The sequence below is a fragment of the Lampetra planeri genome, chromosome 44, assembly GCF_965212315.1.
Source record: "Lampetra planeri chromosome 44, kcLamPlan1.2.h2, whole genome shotgun sequence".
NCBI classification, from domain to species: Eukaryota; Metazoa; Chordata; class Hyperoartia; order Petromyzontiformes; family Petromyzontidae; genus Lampetra; species Lampetra planeri.
This window is the reverse complement of record NC_136150.1, coordinates 5,159,562-5,172,156: the sequence shown is the minus strand read 5'-3', so window position 1 is coordinate 5,172,156 and position 12,595 is coordinate 5,159,562. Positions and strand designations below refer to the sequence as shown.

Here is a 12,595-nt window from a genome sequence, read left to right as displayed (position 1 = left end):
TTCTGGCCTGGACTTTTGCAGCTGTTTTAGACTAATTTCAGGGTGGTGATTGTAAATCTGATCTCAGATTTGCTCTATCACATCTCATATTTATGCTATCGGCATACCCCGTTTTCATTGATTTTACCCGAAATTAACTCTGTCACTTATGATTGCAAGTTGTTGCGAGTCAGTGACTGCTTTAGTGTTAAAATATGGTGCTGTATTTTTAGGATAGTGTGTTTATAATATCATTTTATGTAGATATCCACATTTATTTAATATTTTTCTTCTGCAGTTTTTATTGAAAATGCAATATTTGATATCTCAAAAACCTGATGTGATAGACAAAAACTGATGCCAGATTTGGAATCGGCACCCCAAAATTACATTAAAACCGTTGGAATACCTTATGCCAGAAAAAGTGTGTTGACCAGTGTTATCCGAGCAGAGATCACCTCCCCATGTCTCCACACGTGAATGAAATAAAGCATTCATCATAAATGTTTTTTTGGGTCACATCGCGTTATTTATGTGTCGCAACCCTCCACCACCCGACACGGCCAATGAGTAAAACAAGTGTCACGTTGACAAAAGACAAAATATGAATCCATGCAGTCACGAAAGCTTTAAATCGAAAAGACAAATAGTTCAATACTTTAGCCCACCCATGTGTTGAAGAGTGAATCCACAACATTTACAATTATTTTAGTACGACATTTCACTGGTAATTACATCCACCATCATCAGGCAATTCGCCATAATGGTGAAGCCCACCACTTGCTCCCGATCTTTAATCGAGCAGCAGGGTGACGTCATCATTTAAACCAATCAGGTGCAGAGATCAGAGGCGGAGGGGGGGTATTGTAATTATATGATAGATTAGTAATCAGTGCATTGTTATGATTAGTAATCAGTTGTAGATTAGTAATTAGTTGTAATGTGTATTATTTAATAACTGAACCCAATCACTATACCCCATCAGGTGCAGAAGTCAGGTGGTGGAGGGTGGGGGGTTATTGTTATAATATACTACGTTCGCAATCAGTTAGTATGCTATTCCCCTATAAGTAATTGTAATGTATTATTTAATAATACGCTTCCAGGCCGCACTAAGCCTGTGGTTGTCAGCGATTATAGTTATTTATTTCTCTCAATTTCAATGGATTATCTAATTAGTCTTGGCCAGTAATGTAATTCCCAGCGAAACGTGGTACTCAAACAATTGTAAATGTTGTGGAATCACTCTTGAACACACCGGTGGGCTACAGTAGTGAACTATTTGTCTTTTGTCAACGTGACACTTTTTTTACTGATTGGCCGTGTCGGGTGGTGGAGGGTTGTGACACATTTATAAATAACGCGATCTAACCCAAATACCTTTGTTATGAATAATATTGGTCGTGAAAGCCTACGTGCCAAAATGAAGCATCTTTGTCAGTCCATCAGCCTGAATGACTTCTGCCCGAATATCACGCAGCTGCAGCATTTGTTCAAAGACGGAAACTCTGGACGAGTTGTACGAACCGCCCCGTGTATATGTACCATGCCGCATCGCGTGGCGCTTTCAGATGCGCTTCTGCGGCCGTCTGGAACGCTCTTCCGATATTAGGAAGCCATTGTGGGGCTATGTACTTTTGCATCTAAAACTAATTCATTTAAAACAGTTTTTTGTGTTTAGTTTCTTGTCCCCCGCACCTCCGATTAGCACGGCTCACTTCGTACGGTTGCGAAAGAAGGTCAACGTACATGTTCTTTGAATTGACTTTGTACTGTGGATTTCCACACGCAGAAAGAAAGGGCAATGCAGGTATCCCTCGATTTTACGAAAGGGATGCATTAAACAAAACACCTGGTGGCTTTTCCCATTAATTTAACACTAAAAGTTAGGGATGTGTGTCAGGGACTCCTCTATTTACAAAAATTCGACTTACAAACTTTCAGATAATATGAACAAATCTGTCCCTATGTCCAGTTGCCTGTTCGGACCGAAAGTTATAAGGTCAATCGCCGCGTAATAAATTGTGGTGGTGGCGTCTACATCTGCAGAACATGTAGAGCCAGTGGCGTCTACATCTACAGGAGATTATACGACTTTTAAAGCCACTCTCCGTGTTTAGTGTGCATGCCGTACAACATGTTTGGAATCGACAGGAGTAAAGTTGGACTTACGAACAAGTCGACTTACGGACAGACCTTTGGAACCTAACTCGTTCCTAAGTAGAGGAGTCCCTGTATATCACTTTTCACAATAAAAAAAAACATACATACATATTGAAACGATTGAACAATAATTACTTGGAAAATAAATAAATTCGCCTTTCCAGGGAACTCCCCAAAAAAGATCTCCTTGCATACTCTTTGGTTCGTCGGTAAAGTCACGTGTTGCGATCGAAACGTCGCCATCTATTAATTGTTCTACCCACGTGGCTTTACCGAAAGAACCAAAGAGTATGGATTCCTGCAGTCACGAAAGCTTCAACTCAAGATCTCCTTGCATGTTGGAATGGCTGGGTAATGGCGATGTGGATGGAGGAGGCCGTCACTGTTGCCACCGCGCAGACGACGCCGCTGGTTGTGACGGCAGCCTCACGCCCTGCTTCTCGTTTTCACGATGTCACGGTCGTGGGCCGAAGTGACATTTCGCCGACGCGGAAATTCGATTTTTTTGGGGGGAAATTTGTTATTCGCGGCCAGCGTGGAATTTCGTTAAAAAGTAACGTTCGTAAAATCGAGGGATGCCCACCCTCATTGTCAATTATATTATCACCGTTCTCACGGATGGAGAATCAGGCTGTACAGAGGAGGGGGTGCTGAGATGTTGAAACACCGATTGCAAGGCATCGTCAACTCCACATTGATCGCACACGCTTGTGGTAACACGTGCAAACACACACATCAGTGTGCCTATGTTTGTTCTCTCTCTATGTATCTCTGTGATGTCTGTCTGCTTGTATGTCTGTCTGTGTGTCTCTGGTTCTGTGTTTTATCTCTCTCTCTCTCAAATTTAGCATTCTCAGGAAGAACGTAATCAAGCAGGTAGGGTGTTGGCTGTTATGTTATCCGACTCTCTGTTGTATTACATTACATTTCTAAGTATGCTAGATTTGTGTTTCTATTTCATTTATACCTGATGATGATTGCTTGTGTTGCAATCTAAACGTCGTATGCTAGTATTTCATTTATTATTTTATCTTTATACGTGACTTTACCGAAAGAACCAAAGAGTAATTCCTGCAGTCACGAAAGCTCCAAATTATGTTTGACACACATCGGGCTTTGATAACAATGTTGTGAATTGTCTTTGAAACTGATTGGCCTCCTCTGTGTTTCTTGACATGACAGCACAAATGCGCGTTTGGTTTGCGTGTTTTACCGCAAGCTTGTGTGGTTAATGCGGACTTGGTATCTTTGTGATGATGATGATAGGTGTCCCATTTGGCGTTTGAACATCTGAACGCCTCTTAATGCTGGAAAGGCTCGATGTTTAAAAATATTTTCATAATTTTTTATCACTTTTATTTGTTTTGATAATTTTTTTGACGCTTATGTTTTGTTAATTTGTTTATTCATTTTTGGATTTTGCTTGATAGGGTTTTCATTTGCTTGCTGTGTGTGTTGGGCTTCTTTCTATTATGAGGAGTGGTTAACGCTCTGCACTACGAATCCTGAGTTCGATTCCCGCTCACGGCCAACACCAGTGACGAGTATCTGAACCGGTCCTGGGCCTCCCCTAGGTCGACTCAGCTTCAAACGAGTACCTGGTGCGGTGTATAAACATCGCCACTGGGGAGACAAAGGCGGCCGGGCGTGGTGCTGGCCACCCACCCCCTCGTGTGCCTTCATATGTGCTGGCTAACGACACTTGCTCCTACAGTCTGTTAAGGCTACACGGGGTGTCTTTGTCTTTAAATCTCATTAAAAGTACAGCGTTGTGAGGATGCTGTTGACGCGATACAAAACAACGAAAGTATAATTTTGTTACCGGTTACAAACAACCACCAATGGTCCTGTACCATTCTACTTATCATCATCATCACCATCGTGAGTGTGGCGGCTTCCCCGATCTACGTTTGTGTTGCTCAAGTTGCCCGGCTGCTGCTGCTGCTGTTTGCCGTTCCGCCCCTCTGCCCCCTCGAGCAACAAACACACGAGCGGGGAAAGTCCCCCCCCCTCGGTTTCTATTTAAGGGCCGAGTCACCAACCCCTCGTGATCGCAGCTGCGCTCCGCCCACCACGGCCGCCAACACTACCACCACCACTACCACCACCACTACCATCCGTCTTGATCGTCATCGTCACCACCACCACTACCATCCGTCTTGTTCGTCACCACCACCACCACCACTGCATCGTCATTCCTGTGCCGTGGCCGGCAACGCCACGGGAAGGTTGTGCCTCGTGCGGTCAGGCGGCCGGTGAGTTCGCTGTGCGGTAGCGGTGTTAGTCCCGGTGGTGGTGGGTGGGTGGGGGCTGTGTTGTTGAGTCCGGGTGGTGGTGGCTGGGTGGGTGGTGGTTGTGTTGTTAGTCAGGGTGGTGGTGGCTGGGTTGTTGCTGTGTTGTTGGTGGTGGTGGTGGTGGCTGGGTGGTTGCTGTGTTGTTGAGGGTGGTGGGTGGGTGGTTGCTGTGTTGTTGAGGGTGGTGGCTGGGTGGTTGCTGTGTTGTTGGTGGTGGTGGCTGGGTGGTAGCTGTGTTGTTGAGGGTGGTGGCTGGGTGGTTGCTGTGTCGTTGAGGGTGGTGGCTGGGTGGGGGCTGTGTTGTTGAGGGTGGCGGCTGGGTGGGTGGGGGCTGTGTTGTTGAGGGTGGTGGCTGGGTGGTTGCTGTGTTGTTGAGGGTGGTGGCTGGGTGGGGGCTGTGTTGTTGAGGGTGGTGGCTGGGTGGTAGCGGTGTTGTTGAGGGTGGTGGCTTGGTGGGTGGTGGCGGTGTTGTTGAGGGTGGCGGTGTTGTTGAGTCCGGGTGGTGGCTGGGTGGTTGCGGTGTTGTTGAGTCCGGGTGGTGGCTGGGTGGTTGCGGTGTTGTTGAGTCCTGGGTGTTGATTGGGCATTGTTATCCCTCCTGTTAGCTGTGTGCGACTGTCTGGCATAGCTGTGTGGTAGCGGTGTGTGTGTGTTGTGTGTGGGTGGGTGTGTGTTGTGTTGTGTGTGTATTGTCTGTGTGTGGGCGTGTATGTGTGTGTGTGTATTGTCTGTGTGTGGGTGTGTGGGCGTGTATGTGTGTGGGTGTGTGTTGTCTGTGTGTGTGGGTGGAGCACCTATGAAAGCCAGCACGGCACACGAGGAGGTGAATGATGGTCAGCATCACGCCCGGCCGCTAACAGCACTTGCCCCGACAGTCTGTTACAGGCTACACGGGGGAGGGGGGATCTTTGTCTTTGTGTGTGAGTGTCTTGCTGCCTCTCGTCCGTTTAAATCCGTGCGACCTGCGTTCACCCCGCGCATTAGCCCCGCATGACACGACACGTGTTGAACTCCCATCGGAGGAAGTTGTTTCTCGTCCCTGGCGTGTGCGCGCGTGCGTGTGTGTGTATATATGGTGCGAGTGTGTGAGTGTGTGTGGGGGGAGGGGGGTATTAGGTAGGCATCTTCGACACCTTCACGTGGCCTCAAAGTGCACGTAGCCTGGCACAGGCGCCGTGAGTGACGTCGTGGGGGTCTTGCTTGGCATTGGGGCCTTGGCGACTGGTGAATGATGAGCCGCGGGGGTCTGCGGGTGGGCTATGCCGCGTACGCGCCGTGAAGTTGCCGTCGTGAAAGTTGCCTGCGGACGTGCGACGGAGGGTTTACACACAGTCCTGTGGAACTTGTACAGGGAGGGATAGACGTGTGGGGGGGGGGGGGTTAACGATGGCGTGAGCAGGTGAAACGTTGGAGCGATCGTGTGCTGTGTGTGCTGTTAGCGAACCTTCATAGGTGCTCGCTAACAGCACTTTCCCCGACAGTGTTTAGTGTTCTGGGGCAATCGTCTTTGTGGGTTGCTGTGTTATAACATGCTGCTGTTGTTGTGATCAGAGGAAACAAAAGTAGAATTATCAGCAGAATCATAAGAAAGAACAGCGGTGGAGTCGTGATTGACATTACCAATAGCTGCAGTCATCATCAGTAGCAGAATATGTTTTTGTCATTAGCAGTAGCAGCAGTATTATCACCGACGGAAGCAGCTGCAGAGTCATCATCAGCCGAATCATCATCAGCAGACTAATTGTCATTAGCAGCAGCTTGCAGAATCATCATCAGCGGGGCAGAGTAATCGTCATCAGCAGAAGTACAGTGGAATAATTATCAGCAGTAAAATCGAAAGAATCGTCAGCAGCAGCAGAAGAAGCAACAAAATAATCGGCAGTAGAAAAATAATCTAGCAGGAGCGGACGTTTGGTTTCGCTTAGAATCACCGCCTTCCCTCCCTAAAATCATCGTCATCGTCACAATCATCGTCAACCTTCGCCACGTCCGGCGGGGTCGGCTTGTTCAAAGGCCTCGGCGCCAGTGATCCGATCACCGCGCGTGAAGCCTCCCTCTGAGAGCAGGTCACCTCGCCACGAGCCCCTCGGGGGGGTGGGGGTTGTGGTCCACTCGGAGCTGGGACAAATCTCGGTGACCTCACCCGGTTCTGTTGTCAACAGAGGCGTTCAATCCATCCGCCGGTGTAGCCTTAACATCCCCCCCCCCCACCACTTCGTGTCTTCGCACCTGATTGGCTCACAAGTGACGACGTCACATTTATCCCCCCGTCTGCGGGAGGATTTCTCTACAAATATAGCTGTCGCCTGATGATGCTGGTTGTAATAACTGGGGAAACGTCGTTACTCAGATTGTAAATGTTGTGGGTTTACTCTGCAACACACAACCGGTGTGCTGTACGAGTAACGAATTCATATTCTTGGTTCTTTCGGTAAGATCACGTCGAAGGGAAAAAAAAGAATACAAAATAATATTACATTACATCATTATTTTATTATTATTTATTATTTCCCTTCTATGTGACTTTCCCGAAAGAACCAAGAATATGAATCCCTGCAGTCACGAAAACTTTAAATCGAAAAGAGTAACGAATTGGCATGTTCTGTTCACGTGACAAACCTTACTAATTGGCTGTGTCGGGTGGTGGCGAGTTTAACGACACATTCATATTGACGCGATCTAACCCAAAAAACACCTCTTATGGATGATATTGGTCGCGAAAGCCCCGTATAGCCCTGGCTGACTGTCGGAGCAAGCACTGTTAGCGGGTAGCGCCTATGAAGGCCAAGGACCAAGCCCGGCGACGTTTAGTAACGCGTCTTCAATCCTAAGGTTCAAAGATTGAATGGAATTTCGAATTAGCTGTGTCCCTCCCAATTGTAAGACACACTGTTCTCCCGGTCGTTTAAATGAAAAGTCGGGGGGGGGGGGGCCCGCGTCTTAAAATCTGATATGGGGGGGGCACGCGTGTCAGTGCAGGCCAGAAGACACCGTATTCTCTGGACGAGAAGACGCACACCACCACCCTTCAGAGGGGGGGAGGGGGGGGAGAAAGTGCGTCTCACGATCGGCAGAATACGGCCTCGGTTTCCTGGCCCTGCGCTCGCTTTTCATCATTCTGCTGCGAATGGCCGTGGCGTCTGTATCCCACGTGCAGACGGAGCGCGCGCGCGTCCAAGGCGCCTTCCGAGTATTTAGTGGTTCATTGTTGTTGCATTGCAGGCGCGCTGAGTCATTCATTTATTCACATGCGACCGCGATCGATTTCCACGCTGGCAGGGGAGTGACATGGTGGCTGGGTGGGTTGATGGTCTGGTGACTGAGTGGGTTGATGATTAGGCTGATGGTTGGGCCGGTGGCTGGTTGGGTTGATGGTTGGGCCGGTGGCTGGTTGGGTTGATGGTTGGGCCGGTGGCTGGTTGGGTTGATGGTTGGGCGGGTGGCTGGTTGGGTTGATGGTTGGACTGGTGGGTCGATGGTTGGGTTGGTGAGCGGTGAGTGCACTGCGCTACGGACCCGGCGACCCGGGTTCAATTTCCGCTCACGGCCACCAACACCAGTGACGATTATCTGGACCGGTCCTGTGCCTCCCCTACGTGGACTCGGCCTCAAATGAGTACCTGGTGCGATATGTGAAACATCACCACCAGGGAGACAAAGGCTGCCGGGTGTGGTGCTGGCCAACTCATCCCCCTGCGTGCCGCGCCGGCCTTCATAAGTGCTACTCGCTAGCAGCACTTGCCCCAACAGTCTATTACAGGCTACACGGGGGATATTTGTCTCTATTTCCATCCTCTCTTCCCCCCCAAGTGTGTGAAGCCTCGCCCAGCTACTCCAGTGCTGGGGTTGGGTAGCGGCTGTTGGCATCGGTTACAGGAGCGTGCACGCCGTGCGTGTGTGCCGCGCTGTTTTTGTTTTGTTGAGCCGCTGAGATTTCTGCTGAGTCACTGCAGTGGTGGATAGGGGGGGGGCGGTGGCGGTGGTCTCAGGCAGCCCGAGGCCTTGGCTGGTGCCGCTTGACGGTCTCCAGCTGAAGGGGAAAGTGGATAGAAGCTTGGATAGATGAACTGACTCGCAGGTGGACGCGCTGCCAGGTGAACGGACTTATCAGGGAGATGGACTGACAGCAGTACGAGCTTGACAATGTAAATGGAGTGCATACCCGTCAACCCCTTATCAGTGCCAACCTTATTACAGACCAATTCAGACCGTATTGCTCACTCCGTGCCCCTTATACATCTCAACGTTCAACCTACAAAGCCCGTATTGAAACGGCTGTACGCCGTATGGACCTGTACACTCAATGTCCTTGTACAAGGATATGGGTAAACCGTATGGGTTGACAGGTATGGGACTGTCGGACAGGTTGCTGGTTTGACAGGTGTGTGTGGCGATGGGGTAGGTCGATAGGCTGGGTCGATGGGCGGGCCGATGGGATGTCTGCCGTGAAGTTGGGACTGTCTTGTAAGACGGCTGGATTGTCAGACAGTCAGATTGACAGATGGCGCATGGACCATTGTATTGTACTGACAGGTGGATGGACCGTCTGACAAATGGACTTGTCTTGCAGGTAAATAGCCTGATGTGAGAGGTAGAAACTTTATCTCGAGAGGTTGGACCGTCTGACAGGTGGGATGGTCGGACAGGTAGACAGATTGTCGGATTGACAGACAGCTACACGGACTGACTAACAGGCGTGTCAACTGTCTAGCACGTAGACAAACCTGACCAACAGGTAGACTGACTAACAGCTGGACAGACCGTCTGACCGGGCGAACTGACTGGCAGATGGACACACACAGCTGATGCGCCTGTGGTAGGGGTTGGCTGTGCTCGACACGCGGGGCTGTCTGTTGTCACGGCGACGCGCGGCTCTGCCACCTCTATGGGTCCCATCCCAGTTTTGGTCACAGATATAATATGAAACATTCTAAAAACTCCCAAACGGCGAGAGGCGTGCGCGGCCCACGTTTCCAGAGCGTCTTCTGTACCTGGGGTGGCGATGCTGCTGCTGAGTTAGTTACTCGCTAATTATTATTGTATTATTATCAGTAATTTCGATTTAAAGCTTTCGTGACTGCAGGGATTCATCTTCTTGGTTCTTTCGGTAAAGTCACGTAGAAGGGAAGTAATAAAATAATAAAAATAAAACATAATAAAATAATTCTCAAGACGTTCGGCCACAACACGTCTTGAGAATTATTTTATTATGTTTTATTTTTATTATTTTATTACTTCCCTTCTACTTGACTTTACCGAAAGAACCAAGAAGAATTATCAGTCATGTTTATAAAATTTACCTGCTGTTGAGCCAGGCAGCCCCTGTAAGTCCTCCCTTCCCATGTAACGTGGTCGCTCCCGTGATATCAGCTGTTCCATGCAGCCCCTTTAAACTCTCCCTCCCCATGTATCGTGGTCACTACCATGGTATTAGCTGTTCTATCCAGCTCCTGTAAACCCTCCCTTCCCAATGCAATGCGGCTTGTCCGGCTCACCATTCAAACGGAGATTCTTAGCTCAAAGGGCCTTACCTGAAATAATCGTGGCCGGCTAAGTTATGGACGTCTTCAATGATTCATGGTGCTCAAGTCAATAAGCGACAGAGGCCACGACCCACTTTCTGAAGTCAGGATTTCTACCGCCTCCACTGCCACCATGTGATCGTTGGCACACCCGACCCGCGATCCAGAGGTCACCGGTTCGATTCCATGTCCGGACACGGCGGTTGAAACAATGGGGCAAGGTTCTTAACTCCCTCGCCCCCCCTCCCCTACCGCCGCCTATGTCCAGTTGGCGGTGTAACCAGATTCACCGCGGTTAAGTCGACCGGTGGCACCGCGAGTGGTGGGGGTATAAAGTGTGGGTGCTCCCTCCTCTTCCCGCCCCCTAACTGGACATCTGTGGAGAGAAAAGAGCTTCATAGCTCATCGGATTTCTCCAGGATAAATACACATTCTGATTCTTCCAGCACGTCTGATCAGGATGGAAGAGTCAGCCAAATGAACCCTCCGGAGAGACTCCCTAGAGCCACCTCCTTCAGGGGGGTGGAGAGGGTGCCCTTCCGTCAGCTGTGGGATGAGCAAGCAATTGCAGGGCTGCACCTTTACGGTCATCAAAGTTCGCAGTGCGGTTAGAATATATTGGCAATCGTTTGACCATAATTCACCACGCCGGTCGTTGCCGGTTCATGAAAGTGGCGGGGCTCAGGCGCCGGTTGAGACGTCGCTCGCCGCCGATGTTGACCGCGGCGGAATCGAACCCAGCTCGCCAGGTGCCCGGGCCGGTGCGCTAACCACTGCGCCGCCGCTCGCTCACTCGCTTCCATCCACCTGTAAAGAGGTGGCTACAGCGAAGGAAGTGGGGGGGGGGCACTTGTGAAACGGCTGCTTGTAGAAACATGGGGGAGCGGGGTTTGGGGAGGGAAACACGCTGCGGGTTTTGTGACATGTGACGGGAACGTGAGCTCGATTGCACACGTGCTCGGCATGACCGTATCACTCTTAGTGACAGTGGTGTCACTACAGTGACAGTGGTATCACTACTAGTGACGGTATAAATGCTACTGTTACCATGGTATGACTACTAGTGATAATGGTATCACTGTTAGTGACAGTGGTATCACTACTAATCATAGTGGTATCACTACTAGTGACGGTATAAATGCTACTGTTACCATGGTATGACTACTAGTGATAATGGTATCACTGTTAGTGACAGTGGTATCACTACTAATCATAGTGGTATCACTACTAGTGACGGTATAAATGCTACTGTTACCATGGTATGACTGCTAGTGAAAATGGTATCACTCTTAGTGACAGTGGTGTCACTACTAGTGACAGTGGTGTCACTACTAGTGACAGTGGTATGACTTCTAGTAACCATGGGATCACTGCTGTACAGGATTCCCTTCTTATTCACGAACTTGCCGTCCGCGATTTTGGCTCTCCGCGAATCGCAACTGGGACTCTAAATGATTGCACCGAGAGAGAGAAAAAGAAAGACAGTGATAAAGTGATGAGAGATAATGCGAGGAGAGATAAAGTGATGAGATCGAGTGACCCTGATTATTCGCGAAGAGGAATACGTTCCGGAGATGCTCGTGAATAGATATTGGCCTATGAGAACCTCTCGTTTTTAATTAATTATGTTAAATAAATACAGTGCATGAAAATTGTATCAGCACTTTCTCACATCACTTTACCTGATCGTTTTATCTCTCATCGTTTTATCTCTCATCGCTTTATCTCTCATCGCTTTATCTCTCATCTCTTTATCTCTCATCGTTTTATCTCTCGTCACTTTATCTCTCATCGCATTATCTCTCATCGTTTTATCTCTCATCGTTTTATCTCTCATCGCTTTCTCTCATCTCTTTATCTCTCATCGCTTTATCTCTCATCACTTTATCTCTCGTCGTTTTATCTCTCGTCACTTTATCTCTCATCGCTTTATCTCTCATCGTTTTATCTCTCGTCACTTTATCTCTCATCACTTTATCTCTCGTCGTTTTATCTCTCGTCACTTTATCTCTCATCGCTTTATCTCTCGTCACTTTATCTCTCATCGCTTTATCTCTCATCGCATTATCTTTCATCGATGTATCTCTCATCGCATTATCTCTCATCGCTTTATCTCTCGTCACTTTATCTCTCATCGCTTTATCTCTCGTCACTTTCTCTCATCGCTTTATCTCTCATCGCATTATCTTTCATCGATTTATCTCTCATCACTTTATCTCTCATCGCTCATCGCTTTAACGCTCATCGTTTTATCTCCCATCACTTTTTCATTTTTTTCTCTCTCTCGCTCTCTCAATGCAGTCATGTCGAGTTCCAGATGCAATTAGCGGATAGCAAGTTCGTGAATAATGAAGGGAATACTGTACAGCAGTCATTAGTAGTGATACCGTTGAATCTACCGCGGTGTGCATCTGCATGCACGCGGTCCGTGCCGTCACTTAGTCTGTGCTCGACATGCATTGTCACGTCTTGTTTCCGGTCCGCGCCGACGCGCGTCTCTGCGTTCCAATTTAACCGCATCCGTGAGAGGCCCTCGCAAGGCCCAGCGCTGCGCGGTTGCAGCGGCCAGTGGCCACGCTCAGTGGGGGCGGGTGAGGAGGGAGGAGGAGGGTTCTTCCTGGACACCAGCTGAGCGCG

The 12,595-nt window shown here is 48.9% G+C and overlaps 1 protein-coding gene across 2 annotated transcripts in view; it reads left to right on the top strand.

Moving 5' to 3' along the window:
• The first annotated feature begins 121 nt into the window (after positions 1-121).
• The window catches only part of LOC144732870 (microphthalmia-associated transcription factor-like), a 31,057-nt gene continuing 18,583 nt past the window's right edge, over positions 122-12,595 (top strand). Inside the window, exon 1 of one of the 2 annotated variants that reach the window (XM_078614521.1) lies at positions 122-4,397. The gene's annotated coding sequence lies outside the window, so the exon portion shown is untranslated. The remainder of the gene's footprint in view (positions 4,398-12,595) is intronic. The other variant, XM_078614522.1, reaches the window with a different exon arrangement.